Below are 16,165 nucleotides of genomic sequence, written 5' to 3'. Positions count from 1 at the left end.
CTCCAGTCTCGGAGCTGTGAGCACAGAGCCCAATGCGGGGCTCGAACCCGTGAACCGTGACATCATGACCTGAGCTGAAGTCAGATGCTTAACCAACTGAGCCACCCAGGCACCCCAACATGAATAGACTTTGAAAGGAAGGTACGTGAAAGTAGCCAAACACAAAAAAGTCACATAATGTATGATCCCATGGATAAGAAATGTCCAGAATGGACAATACTATAAAGACAGGAAGGAGATCAGTGGTTTCCTGGGGCAGAGGACAGTTGGAATTATAGGGTGATACCTAGACTAAGAGTTTTCTCTCGGGGATGATGGAATATTCTGAAATAGATTGTGGTCTTGGTTGCACAACCCTGTGAACATATTAAAACCATGGTAGTATATACATTGTATATATAAGGTGAAGCAGAGAACTATTAAATCAGGCCCAGATCCCGTTTCTAGAGAATTAGATACAAAAAATCAATTCCTCTTCTACAACAACAGCTGACCTCATTACTTTTTCAGTCACCGCCATGACCTCACCCCTGCTGGCACACTGCCCCTTTCCTTTGGAATCCTCCTCATCCCCTTTATCTGCATCATTGCTCCTCTTCCTCTAGCCAGTGTTTCCCACCTGTTTGTCCGGTAGCTTCTGTCTTCAGCCCTGCGAGGTGCAGCCCCTGACCTCACTGACTGGTACCAAGACATTTGCAAGATAACCGTGTGTCAAATACTGTTCACTGTGTAATATATACATGTTCTTAAAACACACACACACACATTGAAGGCTCAGAAAAAGTTCACTGGGAGGTGGATTCAGTCTCTAAAGTTTTAGCTGTTGTTACGGTACAAAGTAACTAGATTAATACCTACTGTAGCCTGGACCTGGGCTTCTGTTGTTTTGCTTTGGTCTGGTTTTGATTCGGTTAAATCTCCGTGCATGCTGATTCTGAATTCAGTTTTCTCTGATTTTCTTCTCTCTGATTGGCCTTGTTTTCTTGACAAACATAATGTACAAATCAGCAATCTGTTAGAAATTCAGGGACAGAGTGGCTATTAGTAGGGAAACTTATCACTGCCACTCAGAAAATTAATGTCATTTCAGAAATAAGCATAAAACCCTAAATTAATAAGGGGTATCTTTATTGGTATATCACTGCTGTTTGAATGTGGAATAATTCATCAAAGTGCCTTAAATCTGGTTTCTGGAGTATTGATTTGCACTGTGAGCGGAAAGGTGTGTATATTCTCAGATAAAGAAAGATTGGGCTCAGCTTCTAAAAATAGAAGAAATAGTTTCTATGAGACTGTTGCTGGGTGAACTGGGGAGGCCCCAGGCCCTGAAGTCTCAACCCAGCCCATCCCAAAGATGTCACTGAAACCTCTTTGTGTCATCACGAGAAATAATTCAATTAAAGACACAGAACACAGCCAACAAGTGACACAAGGGAGAAAGGTTCTTAAAGTAAAAGTATACTCTTGAGATGTCCGAGCTGATGAGGTCAAGGGGGAGAGACAGAGAAAGAGAGAGAGAGAGAGAGAGAGAGAGAGAGAGAGAGAGAGACTGAGACTAAGAGAGAGAGAACTCTGTTCCCTGGGGGTTGGGTTTCTTTTATCAACAGTTGTTAACAAAAGAGTGGAATATTCATTACTTGGGGCAGGGATTTCTTGGGAAGCCAGGTTTCCTGCCTTTTCTTCCTTATTTGGTCAGGGAGTTACCGTCCCGGCCCCTGCCATCTTGGGCCTGTCTGGTTTGATCCGGTTTCTTGTAGCATGCTGCAGGACAGGGCTCTGTCTTTCCCACCAGCTGGCCATGATGTCCTTTCTGCTGGCCTCCAGGCATCCTGTTAGAGCCTAGTTCCCCACATACTCAGCCGAGCCTGGGGAGGACTACAGCAGTGTCTCTGTGTACTCAGGGCCAGTGGCTCAGGGTTCCAGGCCTGAAGCGCTTTGCTTCCATGGTCTCTTCCCTGGGCGGCTGGAAGAGCCACCACACTGGTCTCTCACCCTCTTCACTGTGGCCCGTGTTCTAACCCATTTTCTGCACTGTTGCCAGTTCGGTCCTGTATGAGATACCATTTCTCTTCCCGGGACATCAGAACTTCTCCAGAGGCCCTACAGAGGCTGACGTGATGTCCTCTTTGCATCTGTCTGTCTTCACGTCAACCTCGCCTTCTGCTGAGCAACACGGAGGCCGTCCTGCATGCCACACATTGGCCACCATCGCTGTGATTACTTGCCTGTGCTGTTCCCTCTGCTTCCGGCACTCTTTTCTTTCTGCTTCTCGTAGATAATTCCCACATATTCTGTAGATCTCAGATCAGGTTTGCCGTCCTCCGCCCCTGGGAACATCGATTTTCCCCACTGTACAACCTGCTAATACCTTGTTTGCAAAATTGCCTGTAAATTGTCATTAATACATACAAGGGGCTTAGCCCTATACTTGGAAAATACAGACGATGTCATGCCTACACCCATACGTTATAAGGATAGAGTAAAATAATACATAATCATAATGGATCAATTGCTCAAGAGATGAAAGGAGAAAATTGAAAAATGGCATGGCCAGTCATGAATGGATCTCACACAAGAACAGTCATATTGTTTGTTAGAAGAAATCTGTTGCTGCTCAACAGACACAGAAAACGGAGCGCGGTGGCTCACACCTTCGGAAAGAAACAAATTCTGCTGGATGTAATTATCAATGTGAAACTGAACTGTTCACAAGTAGACAGTCTCCCAAGACAAAGCAGACATATCAGTCACACTGTTAATGGCGGCTCAGTCATGTGTGAAGAAGAAAATAAGCAATTTTCTAGCATTTCTGGAGAGCTTCATGAGATTAACCGTTCAGTTTCCTTTTCCTGCCTGTTAAAAACCCACATATTCTGCAGGTCATATTATAAGAGAAAAGGTCTTTATTAAAGAGAATTATTTAAAATAGTTTCAATATTTTGTCTGCATATTTTGGAGAGTGATGTATTCCACATGATATAGGTCAGTGTAATGAACTAAGCTGGTGTGGACAGGTCACTCTTTCTTCCAAACACACAGAAATTCTTGATGAAATATGAAATAGTGGAGTTCAAAAGAAATAAAATATTTTTTTCTTTTTAGTTAAAATGTTTAATGTTTATTTATTTTTGAGAGAGAGAGATGGAAATGAGCCATCAGTGGGTGAGGGGCAGAGAGAGGAGATGCAGAATCCAAAGCAGGCTCCAGGCTCTGAGCCGTCAGCACAGAGCCCAACACGGGGCTCGAACCCATGAACTGTGAGATTATGACCTGAGCCGAGGTCGACCACTTAACTGACTGAGCCACCCAGGCACCCCAAGAAATAAAGTATTTTTTCAAGTGTATTTTTCAAGTGTGTATTCAAAACAAACGAAGTATTTTCAGAAAGAGGTTTAGGTCTCACGTGGAGGAACTAGAATCAGGATTAATACTGAAGTGGGAACACCATCCTTAGAAAGGGGGAAGAAGATTCCAAGCAAATGAGAGTCACAGCTAGCAATTGAGTAAGTAGCCAGAACCAAAAAATCCTAGATTGCTGTTAGCTCACAGAAGGTCAGAATTTAGAGCCTCTGGATGGTGTAATCACTTTAAAAAAAAAAAAAAAGCAGAAAAATATAACAGGGCTCCTGGGTGGCTCAGTCGGTTAAGAGTCCGAATTCGGCTCAGGTCATGATTTCTCAGTTTGTGGGTTCAAGCCCCGCATCTGGCTCTGTGCTGACACCTCAGAGCCTGGAGCCTGGAGCTTCGGATTCTGTGTCTCCCTCTCTCTCTCTGCCCCTCCCCTGCTTATGCTCTGCCTGTCTCTCAAAAAAATAAATACACATTAAAAATATTAAAGAGAAATATATCTAAAACTGGAAAAATTCTTACAGCTTTAGCAGAAGGGAACTAAAAATATATCTGTATTTTTCACAGTGAAACTTCATTAAAATTAACTTTTATGGATGATGATGAATATAATAGAGAGAGAGAGAGAGAGAGAGAGAGAGAGAAGGAGACAGTGAGAGAGAAATTGAGATCAAGAGTCAAGGAAATAGCACCTTTCCCTGTGTCTGCTTGCCCTCTATGTGTTTTCTTTGGAAAAATGTCTATTCAGTTCCTGTGATCAGTTTTAAATCAGATTGTTTATTTTTGTTTTTGTTTTGGTGTTGAGTTTTATAAGTTCTGTATATATTGTCAATATTAATCCCTTATCAGATATATCCTTTGCAAATATTTTCCCCAATTTAGTAGGCTGTCTTTTTAAAACAAAAATTTTAATGTTTATTTATTTTTGAGAGAAGGAGAGAGAGGACAGAGTGAGAGTGGGGGAGGGACGGAGAGAGAGGGAGATACAGAATGTGAAGCAGGCTCCAGTCTCTGTGCTGACAGCTCAATGTGGGACTCAAACTCATGGACCCTGAGATCATGACCTGAGCGGAAGTCTGATGCTTAACTGACTGACCACCCAGAGGTCTTTTGTTTTTTTTTTTCCAATTATTATTGATGGTTTCCTTTGCTGTGCAAAAGCTCTTTATGACAGAGAACCTGAATTGACCTTTCCAAAGAAGACTTACAAATGTCCAACAGACGCATGAAAACTTCTCAGCATCACTAATCACTAGGGAAATGAAAACCAAAACCACACTGATATTTCACCTTACACTTGTGAGAATGGCTAAAATCAGAAAGACAAGACATAACGAGTATTAGCAAGGATGTTGAGAAAAAGAAACCCTTGTGTCCTGTGGGAATGTAAATTGGTACAGCCATTGTGGAAACAATATACAAGTTTCTCAAAAAATTAAAAATAGAAATACCTTATGATTGAATTCCACTACTGGTTATTTAACCAAAGAAAATGAAAACACTAATTTGAAAAGATATATGCAACCCTAGGCTTAATGCAGCATTATTTACAATAGCCAAGATATGGAAGCAATTGAAGTATCCATCCATAGACAAATGGTGTGTGTGTGTGTGTGTGTGTGTGTGTGTGTGTGTGTACCATAAAGAATTATGGTATCATGTCATTTAAGACAACATGGATGGACCTGGAGGTTTTTATGCTAAATGAAGTAGGTCAGGCCGAGAAAGACAAGTACCATATGATTTCGCTTATAAGTGGAATTTAAAATACATAGCAAAGGGCAGAATGAGACATAAACACAGAGAACATGGAAAGGGATGAAGAGTGCGGAAAATGTGGGAAGGGGAGAGGGAGCTTCAGGCTTCCAGTTATGGAACCAGTGCATCTCATCAGACAAAACAGGAGCCCACAAAATACAAGGACTCTGGGGAAGGGACTCCAGTTTGGAGCTAAATGTCTAGCAGAAATATTACTCATGGAAATATTTTCAGGGAAAATAAAGAAAAAAATTAATATTTTCCAAACCAATTAAGTGTCTAGGTGGGATAGTAGTTTGCATGTTTGGAAAGGCAGCTGGAGAGCGAGATGTGTGAAAAACACTGCGTGAGGACATTCGTCCTGCACAGTGTTGTTCCAAGTGATGAGAGACAGAGCTATTCAGTGTCCTTTGCTTCCGCTGACTCTTCTTCCTCTTCCCCTCCCTCCCCATCTAATACTGATGTATTGTGTTCATTCAGCCCCCATCCAACCTACCTGTTCTTGTCACAGTTTGTTTTCTCCAGAAGTTTGCCATTGAGACCAGGTAAATACTGATGATCTAATTTGGGGTGGAACATTGAACTAGGCAAGGGATATGGTCTATGTGAACCCCACCTTTCACTTAAGACAGTCTGAGCATTTCTTAAATACTTCTCTTGACCACATTAAAGGTAAGGTACTTGGCACCTCAATGACTTATTTGTATTTTTTATGTTTATTTTTTTAATGTTTTTTTTTTTGAGAGACAGACAGTGAGTGGGCATAGAGAGAGAGGGACAGAGGATCCAAAGCAGGCCGTATGCTGACAGCAGAGATGTGGGGCTCAAATTCCCAGAAGGCAAGATCATGACCTGAGCCAAAGTTGGAGGCTTAACTAAATGAGCCACCCGGGTGCCCCCAAAGGATATTCTTTTTAAATAAATGGGGATATTTGGGAAAGGAGTAAAAGTGAGTAATCCAGTTTGACTGTGTCATAGAGCATTGCTTCTCAAACTAACTGTGGTGTATTGACCAGTATTTTGTTCTAATTTTGATGCATTTCAACTGATATTTTATAAACTACAATAAAGATTAATTACTGGAGAATTAAATAAAAACACAAAATATAAACCCAAATTGTGTGATAAGATTCACCAGCCATAAAATTACCTTTCAATAAATTTAATAAAAACATATAGAATGTAGAAAAAATAATTATAAACACATACACCATTCATTGAAAATGCACCTATTTCTGAGTATGGCATAATTTCTTGTAATCTTTATTTTTGAGAGAGAGAGAGGGAGAGAGAGAGAGAGAGCATGAGCAGGGGAGGGGCAGAGAGAGGGGGAGACACAGAATCCAAGGCGGGCTCCGGACTGTCAGCACAGAGCCCCACATGGGGCTTGAACCCATGAACCGTGAGATCATGACCTGAGTCAAAGTCAGATGCTTAACCGACTGAGCCACCCAGGTGCCCCAGAGTATGGCAGAATTCAACAAGAGAGCAACTGCTAGACTCTAAAGAACCAAGTCACTTTACTTTGGATTCATATCAATGGAAGATTTAGTGGGGACTAATGTCTAGGAGTGCCTGATCCTTTTGTGCACATGCTAAATACAAAACAAAGGCCCCAAACAGACAACACTTACAAACACGCAAAGCAAAGCAAAACTTCAGGACCACATGATCTGACCCAGAAGCGACTTCTGTGACAACTAAATCATGCCCGTGGTTTTGCTGCCTGAATTGAAGGACATTATTTGAAGCAAATAATCCGTACCCAGCCACCCAATTTATGAAACTCTTGGTGCAATTAAAAAAAAATCTTTATTAGTAAACAAAAAAATCAGTGAGAACTGAGCGAAAATATAATGAAAGGCCTCGATAAATGAAGTGACTAACCTGAAGAGACTGTATGGAACAGTCTCAGGTGTCCCTCAGACAATGATCAGCTGGATTTGCCAAGACAAAGAGAAATCTGACATGGACACTTTGAAGAGTCATTTCATGGCTCAGCAAAGCTCAGCATTTCAAGAGTCCTCGTGAGGAGAAAGCGAATGAAGGTCAGAGCTCTGAGGTTGGGTGGTGATGAGTGTCATGTGACTGTGCAGAGGGGCGCTCTCTGATCAGCTGTGTTCTGGTGCGTCTCAGTGCGAGAGGTCTGGTGTTTTCATCGGACCTCTCCCTGCCCCCCAGACTTTTCACTGCCTCTCTGCCTAAAGCAGGTGTTGTTAGTTTGAGACAGAGACGCATTGGAAGCAGAAACCTCTCTCCCTCTAGGACTGAGCGGCCCAGAAAGGACATGATAGATGAGATTTATCTTTTATATGCTTTACCGCCCCACACCTCTGACCCACGGGCTCTGTTCCATTCCGACATATCTGCACTAATGTAGTACAGACATTCTGACTTGTACGTGTTGGTCCAATTCACCCTGTGGCTACTGAATAGCTGTCTATGTCCCTATAATTCTAGAAAAGAAACAGTTGTGATAAGAGGAAAAGAGTAGTGATTCTTCATATTTGTGTTTCAGTGAATGGAAATCATACTGCTTCTTTAATTTAGAGCTCCACTGTCGAGTTTCTACAAAGACTAGTTTAGTACTGTCCTTTCAGCCACACTGGTGACTTTTTTGGGGAGTAATTGGTTTTCTTAATATACAGTTAATTAATCTGCACTTCAAATACAGGAGACAGTTTTCTCTACAGAATATGAAAGTCAGAATGACCTATGGTCGTATGCAAAACAGGGCAATGAAAAGTATATTTGTTCTCATGAAAACGCTAATGCCTACGAAATACATTTTTATGGTTTAAATTGTAAGCCTGCCTGTGCCTTTGTTTTTAGAGACAGACAGATGGTAGATAGGTAGATGATAGAGAGATACAGACTGATAGACAGTGAGGAAGGAGAGAAAAGAACTGGTTTAGTTATTTCTTCAATGTATTTTAAAGAAATGGAAAATGTTAAAAAATCACTTTGAAAGATACATCTTTCCTTCTTATAATAGTTGTCTTCTTTATTGTATGTTTGGAAGATATGGGAATTAGAAAGAATAAAATCAATAACCTAAGCCCTCTGACATACCCTATGTATTTTATATATTTCTTTCACTTTTTTTCTTTTCAAATTCATTTTAAAACTTCTCAAATAATTGCAAATATTCTGAGAAAAATACAGACTAAAAAAAGGCACTCATCCCCCTACTACAATTCACTGCCTTTTTCTCTGTTTGCTTCAAATAATGATTTACTGAATCAAACTTCAAGTACATTATTGAAGTGTCCTTTGCAACCCTCCTGAATTCCATCTTAGCGCTCTGTTTCTGAGATCGCGTGTCCTTCCGTACCTTGCCTTTCGAAGCTTACCGTAAGTGTACTTCTTTTGCAACACCGGGTTTATTATTCTTTTAAGATGTACAAAAAATGGCAACTCATTGGACCTACCTTTTGTGATATTTTGTTTTTTTGTTTAACATAAAAGAGCCTAAGATAGGTATAGTTACATGTTATTTATTTGTCTACTAATTTTTTGTTCGCTTATGCTACTCGTATGTTGTTGATGCATGCATTTCAGATAGCTCCTAATGCATTTATTTTGCCAAAACTGTTTAAGTGTTAATGTATCATAACATATCCATGTTTTTGCTATTCTTTGTGCTTTTTCTGTTTTGCCCAAGAAATTCTTCTATATTTGGAATGTACTCATTATCATATTCTCCATTGCTGTAATGTTTTTGAAGTTCTGCATTGATCACTTAGATCTTTAATACGTTAGAAATGCATTTTCTGAGTCAAGTGACATAGGAATCTAATTTTCTATTTGCCACTTAGCCAATCCACCCACCGTAAGTAATTCAGTTCATTCCCACTGGTACCACCATATCGATTCCTACAAGCTCCCATTTATGGAAGGATCTGTTGGGATTTGTCTAGGCTATTTCAGTGGTCTAGGTACCTATTCTTAAACAAGAGTCTTTTAATTATCAGAGCTTTGTGACAGTGTTGATATCTGATGATGCATGTTCTCTCTCCTTACTCTTCTTCTAGACAAATCTATTTAGGAAGGGACATAAGGGGAGGGAGCAGAGCAGTGCAGGAAAGCCCCAGAAGAAGGAGCAGGTGTCAGTGAGCATACGGAGCTACAGCAAGGATTCGTTCATCACCAGCAGATGTGCAAGTGCCCTGCAGAACAGACATGACTGCTTCCAGTTGCCTGCAATTGCTGTTAAATTTCATCATCATAGCATGTCAAAAGCAGGCAGGGATAAGACTGGAATTTCATTATAGGGCAAAGCACAAAACAGCTAAGCCCTGATGTGGTACAGCCCATGAATGAGGGTTCTTGTTGGTCCCTGAGTGCCAGTGTTACAGCACCTGCCCCACTTACCATTCTCCATGCAAGGTAAAGTCGGTAATTTGGGGGTTCATCCGGCAGTCATGTAGGTTGTCCCAGAACTTAGAGCAGTGGTCGTCTGTACAGGCCGCACAAAGGAATCACTTGAGGAACTTTTAAAAATACTCATGTCCGGAGTACTGATGCATAGGGGCACTTGTACCCCAATGTTTATAGCAGCACTCTCAACAATAGCCAAATTATGGAAAGAGCCTAAATGTCCATCAACTGACGGATAAAGAAATTGTGGTTTAGATACACAATGGAATACTACGTGGCAATGAGAAAGAAGGAAATATGGCAATTGGTAGCAACATGGATGGAAGTGGAGAACGTGATGCTAAGTGAAATAAGCCATACAGAGAAAGACAGATACCATATGTTTTCACTCTTATGTGGATCCTGAGAAACTTAACAGAAACCCATGGGGGAGGGGAAGGGGAAAAAAAAGAAGTTACAGTGGAAGAGATCCAAAGCATAAGAGACTCTTAAAAACTGAGAACCAACTGAGGGTTGATGGGGGGTGGGAGGGAGGGGAGGGTGGGTGATGGGTATTGAGGAGGGCACCTTTTGGGATGAGCACTGGGTGTTGTATGGAAACCAATTTCACAGTAAACTTCATATATTGAAAAAAAATACTCATGTCCAAGCCACACCCTTATACAACTAAATCGGAATCTCTGAGGGTGGGATCTTGGCCTGACTCTGTCATTTTTAAAGCCTCTGATGATTCTAATGTTCAGACAGTTTGGACAACAGCTTTAGTGTCAGCGCAACTATGGGGTCTCCACCTGATTTGGCATAATCAACTAGATAAGAAGAAGAGAGTTCTAGGAGGCATTCGGAAACCTCAGCACGTCTTCGGCCAGAGTGAGAGGCACTGCCACTGGCATAGCACTAGAAATGGCTGCCTGAAGGATACTGTGTAGATCAGAGAGCTAGGTAGAACTACTTTAATGTAGCATCGAAGTGCCATGAACTCGGGGAAATTAGTCAAGGTCGTGCATCACCTGCTGTAACACGTAAAAGAGAGTTTTAGAAACACAGGGCAAGTTTGGCACTTTTTGCAGTCAGGCACCAGGGCTACCTCTCCTTTGTTCCTCTGCCCATGCCAGGATGCTAGATAGTCCAAGATCGTTCTCCACCTCTTCTACAGTCTGGCCAGAAGAATTAGGACAGGGGAGTGGAGGAAAATACCTTCCCTAAAAGTAATGGACACATCACTTCTTCTCTTATCCTGTTGGCCAGAAGGTAGTCACATGGTCTTGCCCACATACTAGAGTCTGAAAACTACATTCAGGGTGGCTGCATTCGAAGCTGAAAAGAAGAGTATACAGCAGATAGAAGTCAGCAGTCAGCCTTTCATAACGGAAGTACTTGGGAAAATAATACAGTTCAAATATGCATGTAGCATATTGAATTGAATGCTTGGTATGGCTGTTGCCACCATGGCAAATTTCTAATTGTAGAGGGAGCAGTAGAGGAGGACACGGGAGGGAGCAGTATGCCAGGACAGCTTTCTCCTTGAACTTGGTGAAAGCATAGTGCCGATGTGCATCTCTGCCTGATCCCAGTCTCTCATCTGAGTTTCTCCTTGGAGAAATACCTGGCTGTGTGACACATGCCCGGTGAGTCCGGAGCATCTTGTCGTGCCCAAAAGGGAGAGCTAAAACACACACACATGCCTGCACACTCATGCATACACACTGATGATGAGGCCACATCAAAGCGACATAAGAGCCAGCTGAAAGAATTGGTTAATGGTCAAAACTAGAATATTTTGAACAACAAAATAAATACCGTAATAGTCTGTCACTATAAATATCCGTGACTGATATAAATAAGATTGAATAAACCAGCTAATGGGGGAGGACAGACAAATCTCACATATGGAAAAAATCAGAATAGTTCACGTAGATACGTTCCCCTAAAGGAGGTGGATTGCAACTCTCTACTCCTTAAGTTTGAGGCACATCCATTGGCTTATTTCCAGAGAGCACAGCATAGAAAAGGAGGGGATATAACTTTTGAGTTGAGAAAATGGACAGCAGCCAGTTCTCAAACTTAACATCAATAGGAATGAACCCTGCTGTTAGTGATAAATCATGCTGATCCTTTTTCAACGTGAAAGCATAAGCCACTCTCTGTTAACGTGATTCTCATTAGCCAATTCAATTATATTAATTTTTTAATGTTATTTATTTATTTTGAAAGAGAGCAAGACCATGAAAAGGGGAGGGGCAGAGAGAGGGAGAGAGAGAATCCCAAACAGGTTCCGCACTGTCAGCACAGAGCCCGACACGGGGCTCGAGCTCATCAACCATGAGATCATGACCTGAGACAGAATCAAGACTTGGATGCTTAACCAACTGAGACCCCTAAGCACCCCAATTATATGAATTGTAAGAAACAGTTCTACTGAATCAGTGTCTTGATAAAATGTGGTGAAAATGGCACTTTACCTCTATGGTCTTCCTCTTGAAAACTCATTACTCCCATGTTTTTCATGGGAAAAAACATCAAATTCCAGAATTCTTCAATTTGCCTGGCCACTTCTCTTCAAACCTGCCAAGGTCAATTAAACCGAAAAGCTGTCTACTGCCAAGAAATGCTGAGATAATGACCGCTAGCTGTGATGTGGCTTCTTGAGTGAGATAACGCAGCAGAAAAATAGCATTAGTTAAAAACTAAGACAGTCCGAATAAATATTGACTTTTTCCAGTAATAGTAAAAATGGCAACAAGCGATGGGCTAGGAACATCATGTATGCCCGAACAATAGAAAAAGAATTCGAAGGAAGAAAAAGGAATATTTCTGTTAATTGGGTTTGTAATCACCTGACAAGAGATATAGTGAATTTGCAATGATATTTGTTTTTCCTTTAGAAGGTAAAAAACTTAGAAATATTTATCTTCTCATAATGCCAGTGAATATATCATCTCCTATGTGAAATGTATAAATTGCTTGGAAAGTACAAAGTGCTACATGGGACGTATTATGCATGAACAAGGACATTTGTAGGTTTCACCTAATTTTTGGCAACTTTCACCTCTTTTACCTTATGCTTAAAACACTATCACGGTGTGTGTATGGAGGGAAACATGTTTTCCATGATTTGAAGCATATTGATGGTTATTGTCAAACCTGGTAAGATATGTACAGTTTCAAATGAAGAAAAGGATGGTTGTCCAGCAAGCATTCCGTTATCATTTTGTCAAGAGTCAGAGTTAACTTATGTCACTTTACCAAGCAGTGGGCTCCTTTTTTTTTTTCACATCCCGGGCTTAATGATGGCATTGATCAAAATGTAAATTTATGTTGATTTATCAAGACATGATGATTGTAGTGATAAGCCTTCATGATTGGTACTTCCAAAGTAAATGTACTGAAATGATAAATGTGTGTTTCCCTGGCCACAGAAATGGATTTTGCTCTGCAGTTAATGTTTCATATAACCCAAGTTCATTAGGCAGAACTCAGCTAATGACATCATGAATTTGTTTCATTTTATCAAATTGCATTAATTAGGGAAATGTGCTGAATGTTGATTGTGAAGAAATTTACTCTTTTTCCTTGGAATAAGGAAAGAAAAAACAAGGTAATTGGATTAATTTGTTCTTTTTTTTTTTTTCTTAACCTCCATTAACTAGGATTGTGAAGATCCTTTCTCAACAAGAAAGCATGAACAGTTTTGTGTTAACATGATTCTCATTACCCAATTTAATTGTAGGAATTTTAAGTGAGAGTTCTTCTGGACCAGATTCTGAAAAAGATATTAAACACTGTATCTCCAGGGGAGCACACATATGATAATGAAAGCCGAAGGTTTCCTATAATGGTAAAAAAAAAAAAAAAGAAAAGGAAAGAAAAGAAAAGAAAATAAAAGAAAAGAAAAGAAAAGAAGCAGGCACTGAGTACTTTCTCATGCTTCTGTAAATTGTATATGTTTGGTCTGTTGTATCACCCTTCTGCCCCTAAAGCTTAGAATAATATTGTGTCCTTGGAGTTTTGTTTTTGACAGTGTACTCCAGGGTCCATATGATTCATGGTGATTTGTGAGAACTATTTAAAATATTGTTGTACTGTGTTTAATTATAAGAACAGATTATCCCAGAAGTTTAAAATCGTATCGTTTGCATGTAATTGTGTGTGTTCTCTAGGTTGGAGGGGGGTAGTTTTCTTTAATGAGAAAACATGGATCTTTTGTTGCCTTTATTCCCTCAAGAACATTACTTCCCTTTCAAGTGGGAAAACGTGGTTGATGGATACAGTCATATGCAGTCCAACAATCGCCTGTATTCAGACCCAGAGAGTGCTTCCCCAGAGTGGCGTCAAATAGACCACACCCTGGAGAGGCAAGTACCTTCTGGGGTCAAAGCTGAAGTCATCTTAATGCTTCAGCTCTGAGTAACCAGGAAGGAGCTGGTGATTGTTTCATGCACAGGAATGCCATAGTCAGAGGTATGATAAGCAAATGAAACAGGGGTTTTCATAGAAAAGTATTGAAATGTGTATACATACATATACGAATGGACATGTGTGTCCACACATATAGAGGTAATTGTCAAAGAATGGCTCATTAGTCTCTTTGCTATCTTTTTTAAAATGTTTATTTTTGAGAGAGAGAGAGAGCGCATGCGTGCATGAGCGCGGGAGGGGCAGAGAGAGAGGGAGACACAGAATCTGAAGCAGGCTCCAGGCTCCTCGCTGTCAGCACAGAGCCCAACGCGGGGCTCCAACCCATGAACCGCGAAATCATGACCTGAGTCGAAGTCAGACACTTAACCAACTGAGCCACCCCAGGCACCCCTAGCCTCTTTGCTATCTTAAGGGGAAGGATTTAAAAGGCATATGATGAAATATTTTTTAAAAAATACAAGGTTAATTCTCAATTTAAAATTTTGCAGGTGCATGGCATGCCTCAAGATTTATACCACTAACTAAAGACTTTGTCAGTCTCTTCTCTTTGTAGAACTCAGCCAACTTGTGTATAAAATACCTCATTTCCACCCTGATAGCCTATGACTCTATGATTTAAAAATTAAGCGCATCCCATCATTTAAGTCGTCTTGAATCAGCTGTGTAAACGATCTTTTATTATTATATCAATAATGTCAATTCATCAGGCTTTATGAAAAGTAAAAGACAAGCACAGCATTCATTTGAGGAATGTATACTAGTTATCCAAATGAAAGTAGTATTCCTCTAATAATTTTATTTAAAAAAAAATTTTTTTTCAACATTTATTTATTTTTGGGACAGAGAGAGACAGAGCATGAACGGGGGAGGGTCAGAGAGAGAGGGAGACACAGAATCAGAAACAGGCTCCAGGCTCTGAGCCATCAGCCCAGAGCCCGACACGGGGCTTGAACTCACGGACCGCGAGATCGTGACCTGGCTGAAGTCGGACGCTTAACCGACTGCGCCACCCAGGCGCCCCCCTCTAATAATTTTAGAGAGTGAAGTTAGAAGTCATGGCTGCCATAGATAGAAGGAAAGCCAGATAGGATCTAAACACGTCAGCACTTCATTTCCATGAGGTAGAAAATGAGGAAACAGGGATTTGCATGTAATGGCACAGGTGGAGAGTGGTAGGGGTAGAGCTTAAACCTACCAATTAAGGGGTGCCTGGGTGGCTTAGTTGGTTGAGCGTCCAACTGCGGCTCAAGTCATGATCTCACGGTCCATAGGTTCAGGCCGTGATCTCACGGTCCCTGGATTTGAGCCCCACTTTGGGCTCTGTGCTGACAGCTCAGAGGCTGGAGCCTGCTTGGGATTCTGTGTCTCCCTCTCTCTCTGCCCCTCCCCTGCTCATGTTCTGTCTCTTTCGGTCTCTCTCTCTCTCTCTCTCTCTTTCAAAAATAAATAAAAACATTTAAAAAAATTTTAAACCCACCAATTATAAAGCTTTTTCTATCACTCCTTGAAACTTTAAGATATATAAAGAACTATGAGGTTATCTGACTTGAGACAAAAATGAAGATAATAAGCATATTTAAATCATGTATTCATATTAAAAATATTTTGTTTGGGGGGCACCTTGTGGCTCAGCTGGCTGAGAGTCTGACTTCACATCAGGTCATGATCTCACGGTGCGTGAGTTTGAGCCCCTCATTGGGCTTGTTGCTGTCAGTGAGGGGATCCTCTGTCCCTGTGACTTTCTGCCCCTCACATGCCTTTCTCTCTGTCTCTCAAAAAAATAAACATTTTATTTTTTTTTTAAGTTTATTTTTGAGAGACAGAGAGAGAGCAAGTGAGAGAAAGAGAGTGACAGAGGGAGAGGCAGAGAGAGAGGGAAAGAAAGAATCCCAAGCAGGCTCCATGCTATCAGTGTGGATCCTACTGGGGGCTCAGACCCATGAACCAGGAGATCGTGACCTGGTCCAAAATCAAGAGTCAGATGCTTATGAAAGTGAGCCACCCAGGCACTTCACTCATAATGTTCTTCATGGCATTTTCAATATACATGGGATGAGTAGAGATCAGTAGAAATACCTCTTTCATTTCTGACACTGGTAACTTTTCTCTTTTTCTTGGTTAGCATAGCTTAGTGGTTTGTCAATTTTACTGCTCTTTTCAAGGAGCAACTTTTATTTTTAAACTTTTATTTATTTTTGAAAGACAGATAGAGAGCGCGAGCAGGGGAGAGACAGAGAGAGAGGGAGTCACAGAATCCGAC

Source organism: Prionailurus viverrinus, chromosome B1 (genome assembly GCF_022837055.1).
Source record: "Prionailurus viverrinus isolate Anna chromosome B1, UM_Priviv_1.0, whole genome shotgun sequence".
Classification (NCBI taxonomy): domain Eukaryota; kingdom Metazoa; phylum Chordata; class Mammalia; order Carnivora; family Felidae; genus Prionailurus; species Prionailurus viverrinus.
The sequence above is the reverse complement of the archived record's forward strand: the minus strand, read 5'-3'. Positions refer to the sequence as shown.